This window comes from Lucilia cuprina, chromosome 5 (genome assembly GCF_022045245.1).
Source record: "Lucilia cuprina isolate Lc7/37 chromosome 5, ASM2204524v1, whole genome shotgun sequence".
Lineage (NCBI taxonomy): Eukaryota > Metazoa > Arthropoda > Insecta > Diptera > Calliphoridae > Lucilia > Lucilia cuprina.
This window is the reverse complement of record NC_060953.1, coordinates 4461040-4473728: the sequence shown is the minus strand read 5'-3', so window position 1 is coordinate 4473728 and position 12689 is coordinate 4461040.

The window sequence follows — 12689 nt, the reverse complement described above, 5'->3', positions numbered from 1 at the left end:
AGTGCAAGTTAAACGCAATATTAGCAGAAAATTTAAATAAAAACAAAAATTCCAAAAAAGTACTAAACCACGAAAAAGTACTTTTTGCATAAAAAAGAAAACATCATTCTTAACAGAAAGTGAATAATTCAAAAAGTAACAACAAATGTTAAATTTATTAACAACCTTTAAAAAAGTACCAAAATACTAAAAATATCATATTACAAAAAAGTACTTTTCTAACAAAAAGTACCAATTTATTAAAAATTAAGTCCAAAAATTTAAAAAAAACTAAACTTACAGAATTTTATTTAAAACATTAAAATTAAAAATACTTTCAAAAAAAGTACTAAATTCTAAAATTAAGAAAAAAGTATTTTTTCCAAAAAAAATTCAAATATTGAAAAATATTCAAAAACCATTTTAAAACTCAAATTTAATTAAATAATTGAAAATATTTGCAAAAAAATAAACAAACTGTAGTAAAAACTTGCTAAAAATTATCAAATTTACAAAAAGTACTTTTTTTTGCCAAAAACTGTATTAAAAGTTTTTAAATCTCAAATTAAAATTTATCAAGAAAAAAGTATAAAAAACCCTCAAATCTTAAAAAAAAAACGCTAAAAAACTATGGATTTTCCCCAAATGTTTAACGTTTCATGAAAATGCATAAAAACTTGACAAAAAATAAAACCCGTAAAAAACCTGTTTTAGTCAAATTGAAACATTGTCGTTTGTGATAACAAAAATACAAAAATTAGTTAAAATAAATTAATTTTTAAATTAAATACAAATTAAATTAATTGTTTAATATTATAAAATTAATAATAAATTACATCAAATTACTCTATCTCTCGCTCTCGCAAGTGTAAAATAATTGTAATAGGTGCCATATTAAAAAAATAAAATCCTCAAACTTAAAATAACTTTAAAGTTTAAAACAACAAAGTGCCGTTATTAGTTAACTCATTAAAAAGCTCGAAAGTAATAGAAAAGTTCAAATAATTATTCATTAATAAGCTTTTGTTGAAAGTAAGCTGTTTGCACGATAACAAAAAGCTTTTATTCAACTTTACACTTTGTTCTAACAATTGCCTGCACAAAAATTTCCTCAAAAAGCTCTCAAAAACGACGACTAGTCAAGATGACAGTCGGCTCACGAGAAGATCTCTTTGCGAATGCAAAGCCCATCGATGATACCGAACGTTTGATAGGACGTGTTTTGGCGGGTGAGTGCGAGTTTAGAATTTAAGGAACTTGTTTAAAGTTTAATATAAAGTTTTATTGAAAGTTTTTTTCAGTATTAGTTTTGTTCTCTTCGAGTTCTGTTCTAGTTCTGTTCTAGTTCTGTTCTAGTTCTGTTCTAGTTCTGTTCTAGTTCTGTTCTAGTTCTGTTCTAGTTCTGTTCTAGTTCTGTTCTAGTTCTGTTCTAGTTCTGTTCTAGTTCTGTTCTAGTTCTGTTCTAGTTCTGTTCTAGTTCTGTTCTAGTTCTGTTCTAGTTCTGTTCTAGTTCTGTTCTAGTTCTGTTCTAGTTCTGTTCTAGTTCTGTTCTAGTGCTATTCAAGTTCTGTTCTACATAGTTTTGCTCTAGTTTAATATTTGAATAAAATTCATAAATTCCACTTTATTTAACACTAGCACCTACTTTTTTCCTTCATTTTTATTGCACTCATTCCAAAACTACAATTATGGGCCTGTGCTTCAGAAAAAATATGAAAATTTTATATTTTTTTCTTTTATTTAGTAATAACCATTATTTATTACCAATTTTTTTTTGCGTGTATTTATAGCTGCAGCTACTTCCTTTTTTTCGTTCATTTCTTTTTTTTTTCATTATTTAAGTTTTGGTAATAAAACAGAATTAACTATAGTGTCTCTATTAATATCCTGGTTACGTGTAACGACCCTTTTAATGTGAATTACAGTTTATAAAATACATTCAAAATGTACTTTTTTCTACGAGAATTTTTATTTTAAAAATAGCTTTAGTTTAAGCCTTTTTTTTGCAGCCCCACAAAAAAAAATTTGCTAAACGTATAAGTTTGTGTTAACTGTTAATTTTTTTTCTTTAGCATATTTTGTTGCGTTTCATTTAACATTTTTATGGTCATTAAGGTAAAAAGTTGTTGGTTGGTTTTGACTTTTTTTTGTTATAATTTTATACCTAGACTTAGTTTAATTGCTTTGGCCGAGTAGCAAAGCAAATAAAAAATGTTGAAAATAATGTTTAAAAGGAACAAAATTTATTACTTTTTTAGAAATTTATATTTTAAATATAAAGAAATTTTAAGGTTTTTTTTTATAGAAATTTTATGTTAATTTTATGTTTTCTAGCAAGAAATATAAAAGAAATAAACAAGTTTTCTTGACATATGAGTGTCTATTTTAAACACCCCTAAAAGTATGCTAGTATTTTAAGCATAAAACAAATGTTGCTGGTTACTTTAACAACATTATTTGTAGAGTAATATTTTTGTTGCTGTTTTTTTTTTTTTTTTTTTTGTTTCTTTTATTTCAACAAAAACTTTTTTTATTATTATTATTTTTCCAACACAACAAAAATCTTAAGGGAAAAAGGTCCGTCAAAAATATTTCCTTAACAAAAAACTAACAACACTTAAAATGTTAAAAAACAAATTGTATATAAGAAAACGTTCGTAGAAAAAGAAAAAAAAAATAAAAACTTTAACAAGTTTTCATACTTTACGAGTCTCCAAAGAGTAGTAAAGAACAAAAAACAACAACAACAACAAAAAGTAACATACATCCATAGAAGACCTCTAAATTGTTGAACACAAGTACCTCTAACATTGCTTAAGTAACGGCCAAAAAAAAAAAAACAAAAAGAAATTCTCAACTAAAGAAAAAAATATATATAAAATATATTTTATTAAAATAAACATAAAAAAAATCTTTTTTGTATTTTACCCTGGCAACGTGATTATTTTAAACACAAATCTTTTGCATACTAAACACACTACAAAATACAACAAATAAAAATGTATATTTCATTAAACCTTGACCAAAAGTAGAAAATACAGTTGTAGCAAAGTTGTATTAAATAAAATTTCAAGTACAAGTGGTTTTAAGTGAAAAAGTTTTATTATTATTATTGACTTACAAATGATTCAAGTGCTGCAGCTGAATGAAAAATGAAGAATTTAAACAGCAATTTTACATGCCACCAAGGAAACGGAAATAAATGCTGGAAATAAAAGAAAAAAGAATTTAAATTAGAATTTTTTTAATAAAAAATACTGTTTTAGAAATAAATTTCATTAAAAATCAAGAACAGTTTCAATATAATCAAGTATGTAACTTAATTCAAGAGACTCCTAAGCATTTGCTAACAACAACTTTAAATAAAGTATACTTTTAGGCGGGTCATTCTTGAAAAATGTTTTATTAATTTTGTTTTACTTTAGTTCTGTTGTAGTTCTGTTTTATTTCTGTTCTAGTTCTGTTCTAGTTCTGTTCTAGTTCTGATCTAGTTCTGTTCTAGTTCTGTTCTAGTTCTGTTCTAGTTCTGTTCTAGTTCTGTTCTAGTTCTGTTCTAGTTCTTTTCTAGTTCTTTTCTAGTTCTAGTTCTGTTCTAGTTCTGTTCTAGTTCTGTTCTAGTTCTGTTCTAGTTCTGTTCTAGTTCTGTTCTAGTTCTGTTCTAGTTCTGTTCTAGTTCTGTTCTAGTTCTGTTCTAGTTCTGTTCTAGTTCTGTTCTAGTTCTGTTCTAGTTCTGTTCTAGTTCTGTTCTAGTTCTGTTCTAGTTCTGTTCTAGTTCTGTTCTAGTTCTGTTCTAGTTCTTTTCTAGTTCTTTTCTAGTTCTATTTCTGTTCTAGTTCTGTTCTAGTTCTGTTCTAGTTCTGTTCTAGTTCCGTTTTAGTTCTGTTTTAGTTCTGTTTTAGTTCTGTTCTAGTTCTGTTCTAGTTCTGTTCTAGTTCTGTTCTAGTTCTGTTCTAGTTTTGTTCTAGTTCTGTTCTAGTTCTGTTCTAGTTCTGTTCTAGTTCTGTTCTAGTTCTGTTCTAGTTCTGTTCTAGTTCAGTTCTAGTTCTGTTCTAGTTCTGTTCTAGTTCTGTTCTAATTCTGTTCTAATTCTGTTTAAATTCTGTTCTAGTTCTGTTCTAGTTCTGTTCTCGTTCTGTTCTAGTTCTGTTCTAGTGCTGTTTTAGTTCTGTTCTAGTTCTGTTCTAGTTTTGTTCTAGTTCTGTTCTAGTTCTGTTCTAGTTCCGTTGTACTTTTTATCTAGTTCTGTTCTAGTTCTAGATCTATTTTCTTCCTTTTCAATTTCAACTTTTTGAAATCAATACAATTTCTATTCCCTTTATCTCTCTTCCTCCTTAATTGATTTTTATACACATGTAGATATTTTAGGAATTTCCGGTATAATAATTTTATTTTGTCAAAGAAATTCTTTAATTAATACTCCTACCTCAAAAACAACTTTAATAGCAACTCTTATCATCTTACTCTCCTCCCTCCAACACCCTAAAAAACACTCTTTCGTAAACAAAAAACACCCCTATACATTAATAAATATCTTACTCCTACACTCTTTTAAGCTCCCTACTTCCCTCTTCTTTTATAGATAACAGTTTACGAACACAACTATTGAGTAAACAACACCCATCCTCTTCGACCCACTTTTGTGTTTTCTTCAATCTCTCTTTCTACTATATATCCTGCTATGAAAATATTCTCACTCTCAGCTAGAGAAAAGATACTAAGTTGTGTGATGATGAAGAACAAAAATGAAAACTTCAATGGCTTTGGCCTTGGAATTGCTTTTAACAGTCAGGCAACGTTCATTGACCTACTCGAATCATACACAGAACTTTTATTTGTATACAAACACACACACACACACTCTAACATATTTACATAAATATTACACTTATACAAACATTTATAGTTATCTCAAATGAATTCATGTTGGTAAAGAAAAGTGTGTTGATGTACACATTAAATAAAAAATGCAAAAACGAGAAAAAAAACATACGAGTCTTGTATGTATGAACAACCAACATTGAACGTCATTTAAAGTTGTTAGTTGTTAGCAAAGAGCAAAAAAAAATAATAATTATTATTATAATCAAAACATTGTTATACGTGTACTGATAGCAGTATTTATTTGTCAGTGTATTAATGTGACCCAATAAGAAGAAAATATGTTTATAAAAACAAATATTTTTTTAAAAAAACAGTAGAAAAAATCATAAAATAGGGAGTATAAATAAAAAGTGAGATAAATATTCTTAAATTTACAAATCAAGCTACAAATTAACCTAAAAATTTTTCATTTTGGACTATCAGAAAAAAAGTTTTTCTCCCTAACCTCACAAAACATTTTCGTAAATAACTCCGAAACTACTTCAAAGATTTAAACAAGATTTTACAATTTGTTGCATTAGTATCTAAGGAATGTTTTTTTATAACAATTTGTTAAAATTTATAACTTTTATTTCATATTTCTCTCTTATTTTTGTCTCTGAAAAATTGCAAATTTTTTAAAGTTTTTTTCAAAATAACTTGAAAATCCTTAGAGCCATGTACATAATATTTGGTTAGAGTATTTATATTGAGTTAAGCAATAGTTTGCCATCAAAATTTTTAGTTTTACTTAACATAGAAAAAAGTTTTTCTCCTTAACCTCAAAAACTATTTTCTTTAATAACTCTGTAACCCCTTAAGCGATTTCTATTATATTTGGCAATATCATACTTTATTTTATAAGACATAAGAAAATGTACAAATTTTTAAAATTTCTTTTAAAAAATTAAAATTTTTAAACATTTTAAAATAATTCTTAAAATTTTTTCACTTTTCACATTTATTCTATACCTCGTTATAAAGCTTTTTGACACTATCTCTAGTAAACCAAACAATCTCAAACTCTCATCACCTTGAAATGCAATTAACATCAACAGCCACTTTAAACATATAAAAAGCTTTCAATTGTCAATACTGCAATAAACTTTGTTAATAAACTTCAATTCGATACAAAATAAAAATAACAGTTACAAAGCCAAAAAAAAAAAAACAATTGCTTTGAAAAAGTTATTAAACTTTAGGTTATATTTCAGGGTTAAAAATAATTAAACTCACATACAGCAGCAAAATCGAACATACAATAATATAAATATTCTCCGCTTACCACTGCCTCCCTCTCTTTTTCTTTAAAATTTAAACTTTTAAAGCACAAAATTTTCTTGGAAAATAGTTTTAGTTTAAAAATATGTTGCTAAAGATTTGCAGCAAACTTAGTTTTGCTTTACAATTAATCAGTAAACTAGACTGAAGGTTAATTGTGCAGTGACTGGCATGTCGACAAAACAGGGTACTAGTAAACATCAAAGTAAAGGCCACAATAATAAAAGGAACAAAAAGTTCGTAAGTAGTTTTTCTTCATATGGAAATTCTAATTACTCATACGTACTGAAAGCATTAAAGCTTCTTAAGCTTTCAACAAAATCAAAATGTTTACAACTTTTCAACAAAGTTCTCTTTAAGTTAATCATTGATTTGAGGTCTCCCCGTTTCATAGAGTTTTTCTTCATATAGTTTTTCTTCTACGTACTGAAAGCATTAAAGCTTCATAAGCTTTCAACAAAGCCAACATTTGAACAACTTTTCAACACTGTTATCTTTAAGTTGATCACTGTTTTAAGGTCTTTTCTTTATATTCAAATGTTAATAATTCATATGTAACGAAGCTGTCGATAAAGACTATTTCTTAAATTTTTCAAATATCTAAAACTTTTCAACAAAGTTCTCTCTAAGTTAATCATTGATTTGAGGTCTTCTCTTTTCGTATAGTTTTTCTTCATAATCAAATATTAATTACTCACACGTACTGAAAGCACGTAAGCTTCTTAAGCTTTCAACAAAGTCTTAATTTCTACAACTTTTCAACAAAGTTCTCTTTAAGTTAATCACTGATTTGGGTCCCCCCGTTTCATATAGTTTTTCTTCAAATACAATTGGTAATTTGTCATACGTACTGAAAGAATTAAAGCTTCTTAAGCTTTCCACATCTTTTCAACAAAGGTCCCTTTAAGTTAGTCAATGATATGTGGTCTCCTCTTTTCATATAGTTTTTCTTCATATAGAAATGTTAATTACTCATAAATACTGAAAGCATTAAGCTTCTTAAGCTTTCAACAAAACTAACATTTAAACAACCTTTCAACACTGTTCTCTTTAAGTTGATCACTGGTTTGAGGTCTCCTCTTTACGTATAGTTTTTCTTCCAAATGTTAATTACTCATACGTACTAAAATCAAGTAAGCTTCTTAAGCTTTCTACAAAGCTTTTGTAAATTTTTCAAATTTCTAAAAAATTTCAAACAAATTCTCTTTAAGTTGATCACTGTTCTGAGGTCTCTTTTCTACTTATAGCTTTTTTTCCAAATGCCCAAATTACTCATTTGTGATGAAGTATTGAGTTTCAACAAAATTAACATTTGAACAACTTTTTAACACTGTTCTCTTTAAGTTGATCACTGGTTTGAGGTCTCCTCTTTACGTATAGTTTTTCTTGCAAATGTTAATTACTCATACGTACTAAAAGCATTAAGCTTAAGCTTTTAACAAAGCCTAAATTTCTAATTCTCTTTAAGTTCATCACTGATTCGAAGTCTTTCTTAATATACAAATTTTAATTACTCATACGTTCTAAAAAGTTCTCCTTTAGTTGATCACTGATTCGACGTCTTTTTTACTATGCAAATTTTAATTAATCATACATTCTAAAAGAGAGAGAGATTGCTGTACAATCATTTAGTATTAATATTGTTTCTGTTGTAAAGTATCTCAAAGTATTGCAATAACAAATAAAATAAATATTACATTTTTGTGAGAATTTGTTAAGTAAATATTGATCGCTAAAAGTTGATTTTATATAGAAATTGATAAGCATTTACAAAAAAACAAAAAAAAAAAATCGCACAAATTGTAACAAACAATTGCAAGGTCGTACATTGGCCTAATATAGAGCAAAATGTATAGAGATAAAATGTCAAAGAGCAATTTAGTAAAATATCATAGAAATTCCAAAAAAAACTTTAAAAAATTTTTAAGAATATATTTTCTGAAATTAAGTTTTAAAAATTCTTTATCTTCTGATGAAAATATTTAAAAATTAAAAGCAATTTTAAGCCAAATTATTTGACTTACTGCCTAGAACTTAAGTTTAAAATATCATTGAAATCGCTTAAGTGGTTACGGAGTTATTAAAGTAATTAGTTTTTGAGGTTAAGGAGAACAACTTTTTTCTTGATTCAATTAACAAAGAAATTTTGATAGCAAACTATTGCTTAAACTTATTAAAGTATTTACAGCTGATTTTAATCCAATAGCTTTAAAGATATTAGAGTTTTTTGAAAAAAATTTCATTAAAAGCTAAAAATTTTAATGAAAATTTCAAATTTTTCTTAAAATTTTTTGATTCAAAAAATTTTTACATAATTTAACTAAAAACTATATTGTATTAAGCTAAATATGCTAAAGTTTCTTTAAACTGAATATCATGGCAATCACTTAAAGGGTTTGGGAGCAATTAAAGAAATTAAGTTTTGAGGTTAAGGAGAAAAACTTTTTTTGTGGCAATTTTTCAAAGAATATTTTAATGACAAACTATTGCTAAAGTTTATTACATATGGTACAGTGAAAACTGTTGATGTAGCTTTAAGTTTAAACTAATTTTTAACGAAAAAATTTAAAAATTTTTGATTTTTTTTGTTTAAAAAAAATTTCTAAAAAAATTTTAATTTTCTTTAAAAAATTTTCATGTTTTATAAATTTAGTTCAATTTATGCCTTTTTTATGGAAATTTAAATTTATTTTCCAAATAGCTTAAAGGGCTGTGAAGTTATTAATGAAAGAAATTTGTGAGGTTAAGGAGAAAAACTTTAGTTTAAAAGGAAAATTTATATAGAAATTTGTTGGTTAGTGTTATTAACTTGTTTCTTTAGAAAAAACATTAATTTTTTAAGCACGTTTTTCATTTAAGGTTTAATGAAAAAATTTCTATTCTTAAAAAAATCTAGGTTTACGATAATAGAAATTGTTAAAAAAATGTGTTTAATAGCCACGTTTTTTATTTGATTTGATTGTGTTTTTTCTCCTTTTTTTTGCAACAAAACAATACTCAACTCAATGTTATATTAATAAAAACTAACAATTTTTTTTGGAATAAATGTTGCAGCATCAAAAGAACACAAGCTCTAATGGTTTACGTGAAGGACGTGCTAAGTGTTTAATAAATGAAAATGTTAAAATAAAAAACAAGAAAAGAAACATATACAAAGAAAGTTCCTTTGTAGTAAAAATGAAAAAAAATTTAATCTTTTGGTGGCTGACTGCCACTTACAAAATTTAAGTATAAAAAATATTTTTCTATTTTTTTATTTTAACCTAAATTACAACTACAAACAACATACAATATAATAACTTTTAGACATCTAAACAATTTTTATTAAAATATATATAAATTGTTTCTAAGTTAGAACAAAAAAAAAATGACAAATAAACTCAACATTTGAAAAGTTGAATGGACTTTTTGCATCCAATGCAGCTCAATAACCTCGATCTAAATATACATAGAGCAAAAAAAAACAATTCTCATATATACATACATACTTACAAACACATCTACATATTTGCATTTATAAATATTTAACTAAAATTTCTAGCTAAAAAACGAGAGGAGTCTGAGAGTAAAGAGTAAAATGTAAAAAAATGCAAGTGTTTTTTAGAGTTTATTTAGTTGTATGTATGTATTTATGTATGTATGTTTAAAAGCTTTTTTTCTGTTGCATTTTGTAAAATTGAACTTGCTCTGTTTAATTAAATATTAATAAAATGATAACTATTTTTATTAAAAATTTAAATATTATTTTTATTCTAAATTAAATCACCAGCAAAGCTTTCCTTTTTATAAAAGAAAAGCTTTATTTATTTATAGTTTAACTTGATTAAAAGTAAACTTAACAGCTTGCAAACTACATGTCGCATAAGAAAATGCAAAACTTTTTATTTTTGACAAGGATTTTTAAAAAGCTTCAAATTTTTAACAAAAATTTTAAAAAAAAATTACAAATCCTTAAAGCTACAGCAACAATTTTGCTTCTAATAACTGTCATAAACTGTAGCAATAGTTTTGTGTTAAAAATTTTCACTTTAAATGTAAAAGGAAAAAAGTTTTTCTCCCTAACCTCACAAAATGTTTTCTTTAATAACTTTAGTTCTATTCAAAAGATTAAAGCAAAAGTTGGCTTAAACTTTCTTAACACTATAAGGAAGAGTTTGGTAAACATTTAAGCATAAATTTTTAAAATTCATTTAACAAAAATCGAGCCACAAAAAATTTATAGAAAATATCAAAATTTCTAACAAAAAAATTTTAAAAATTTACAAATCCTTAAAGCTACAGCAACAGTTTTTCTTCTAATAACTGTTATAAACTGCAACAACAGTTTTGTGTGAAAAATTTTCACTTTAAATGTAAAAGGAAAAAAGTTTTTCTCCTTAACCTCACAAAATGTTTTCTTTAATAACTTTATTTCTAATCAAAAAATTGAAGCAAAAGTTGGCCTAAACTTTCTTAACACTATAAGGAAGAGTTTGGCTCACATTTAAACAAAAATTTATAAAATTCATTAAACAAAAATTGAACCACAAAAAAATTAAAGAAAATAAAAAAATTTAACAAAAAGTTTTAAAAAAATTTACAAATCCTTAAAGCTACAGCAACAATTTTGCTTCTAATAACTGTCATAAACTGTAGCAATAGTTTTGTGTTAAAAATTTTCACTTTAAATGTAAAAGGAAAAAAGTTTTTCTCCCTAACCTCACAAAATGTTTTCTTTAATAACTTTATTTCTAATCAAAAGATTGAAGCAAAAGTTGGCCTAAACTTTCTTAACACTATAAGGAAGAGTTTGGCTCACATCTAAACAAAAATTTATAAAATTCATTAAACAAAAATGGAACAACAAAAAAATTAAAGAAAATATCAAAATTTCTAACAAAAATTTTTAAAAAATTTACAAATCCTTAAAGCTACAGCAACAGTTTTTCTTCTAATAACTGTTATAAACTGCAGCAACAGTTTTGTGTTAAAAATTTTCACTTTAAATTTAAAAGGAAAAAAGTTTTTCTCCCTAACCTCACAAAATGTTTTCTTTAATAACTTTAGTTGTAATCATAAGAATGAAGCAAAAGTTGGCCTAAACTTTCTTAACACTATAAGGAAGAGTTTGGTAAACATTTAAACATAAATTTTTAAAATTCATTTAACAAAAATCAAGCCACAAAAAATTTAAAAAAAATATCAAAATTTCTAACAAAAATTGTTAAAAATTTACAAATCCTAAAAGCTACAGCAACAGTTTTGCTTCTAATAACTGTTATAAACTGCAGCAACAGTTTTATGTAAAAATTTTCACTTTAAATGTTAAAGGAAAACAATTTTTCTCCCTAACCTCACAAAATGTTTTCTTTAATAACTCTAAAACCATTTAAGCGATTTGAATGATATTTAGCAAATAGAATCTTTTAAACTTGGTGTATAGTTTAACATAATTAATCATCTTTCTTCAAAGAAATTTAAGCGATTTTTAGATTAAGAAACTATGGATTATTAATTTTTATAATTTTTTCCACAATTTAAAATTTTTTTTATTATTTACGTTAAATATTTCATTAGTTTTTTTTTGTCACTGTTGCTGTCACTGTTTGCATCGAAAACATTTCATTTTTATTATATATTTCAGCTTATAAATAAAAAATCTATTATATTTTAAAAAAGAATTGTTTTTAGAGGTCAATTTAAAGCGGGTCAATTTAGTTCATTCGCCTTCATATTTAGTCACAGCAAAAGAAGCTTTGACAAAATGCTATCACCTCCCCTGCTCCCTCTACTGCTCGAACACTTTACATTTTTTCTCTCCTTCTAGTTTGCAAAATGAAACAATTATATTAATGACGTTATGTTTGTGTTTATATTTTTCAACATAAAAAAAATGATGTAACCTTGTAAAGCGTAACGACATAAAAGCAAATAATAAAAAGCAAACAAAAATATTTGAAATAGAATAAATACAATAGATCTAAACAGTAGTGACAACTATAGATAAAAAATCGAAAAGTTTTAAAGAAAAATCTATTCGTTTTAAAGAAAAAACAAGTTTTAATACGTATTTTCATTAAAAGTTCTTTATTTTTAAACTTGTGCTTTAAAAATCGCTACATTGTCTTCAATGTTGTTAGTTTGCTAACAAGCTTGTTTGTTTACAATGCATGCAAATGCATGCTTTGCTTTGTTTACATGCTAGTATTGGTATATTGTTGTTGTTGTATAAATATACAGCTTTTAAAAACTGCACGTGCATAACAGTCATCACATCACACTCTCTCCCTGTCTCTCTCTATCTTTCATCTTCTTCGTTTCAAAACTGCTCTCGTATTTCTTCGTAAATGCATTATTTTAAATGCAATTCTTCGTTAAATGCAATCGTTAAGCTTTTCTCTTTATATGTATTGCATTAAATATAAGCGAGAGTAAAAGCTTTCAAAAAAGCTTTTTAAGTTTAACATTTAGTACGGTTGTAGTAGTTGTTTTAATAGTTTTTTTCATTATTTTTTATACTGTTTCTATTGTAATTGTTGTTGTAGTCAACGTCGTGCCAATTGAAGTCGACAAACGTTCATGAACTCAAT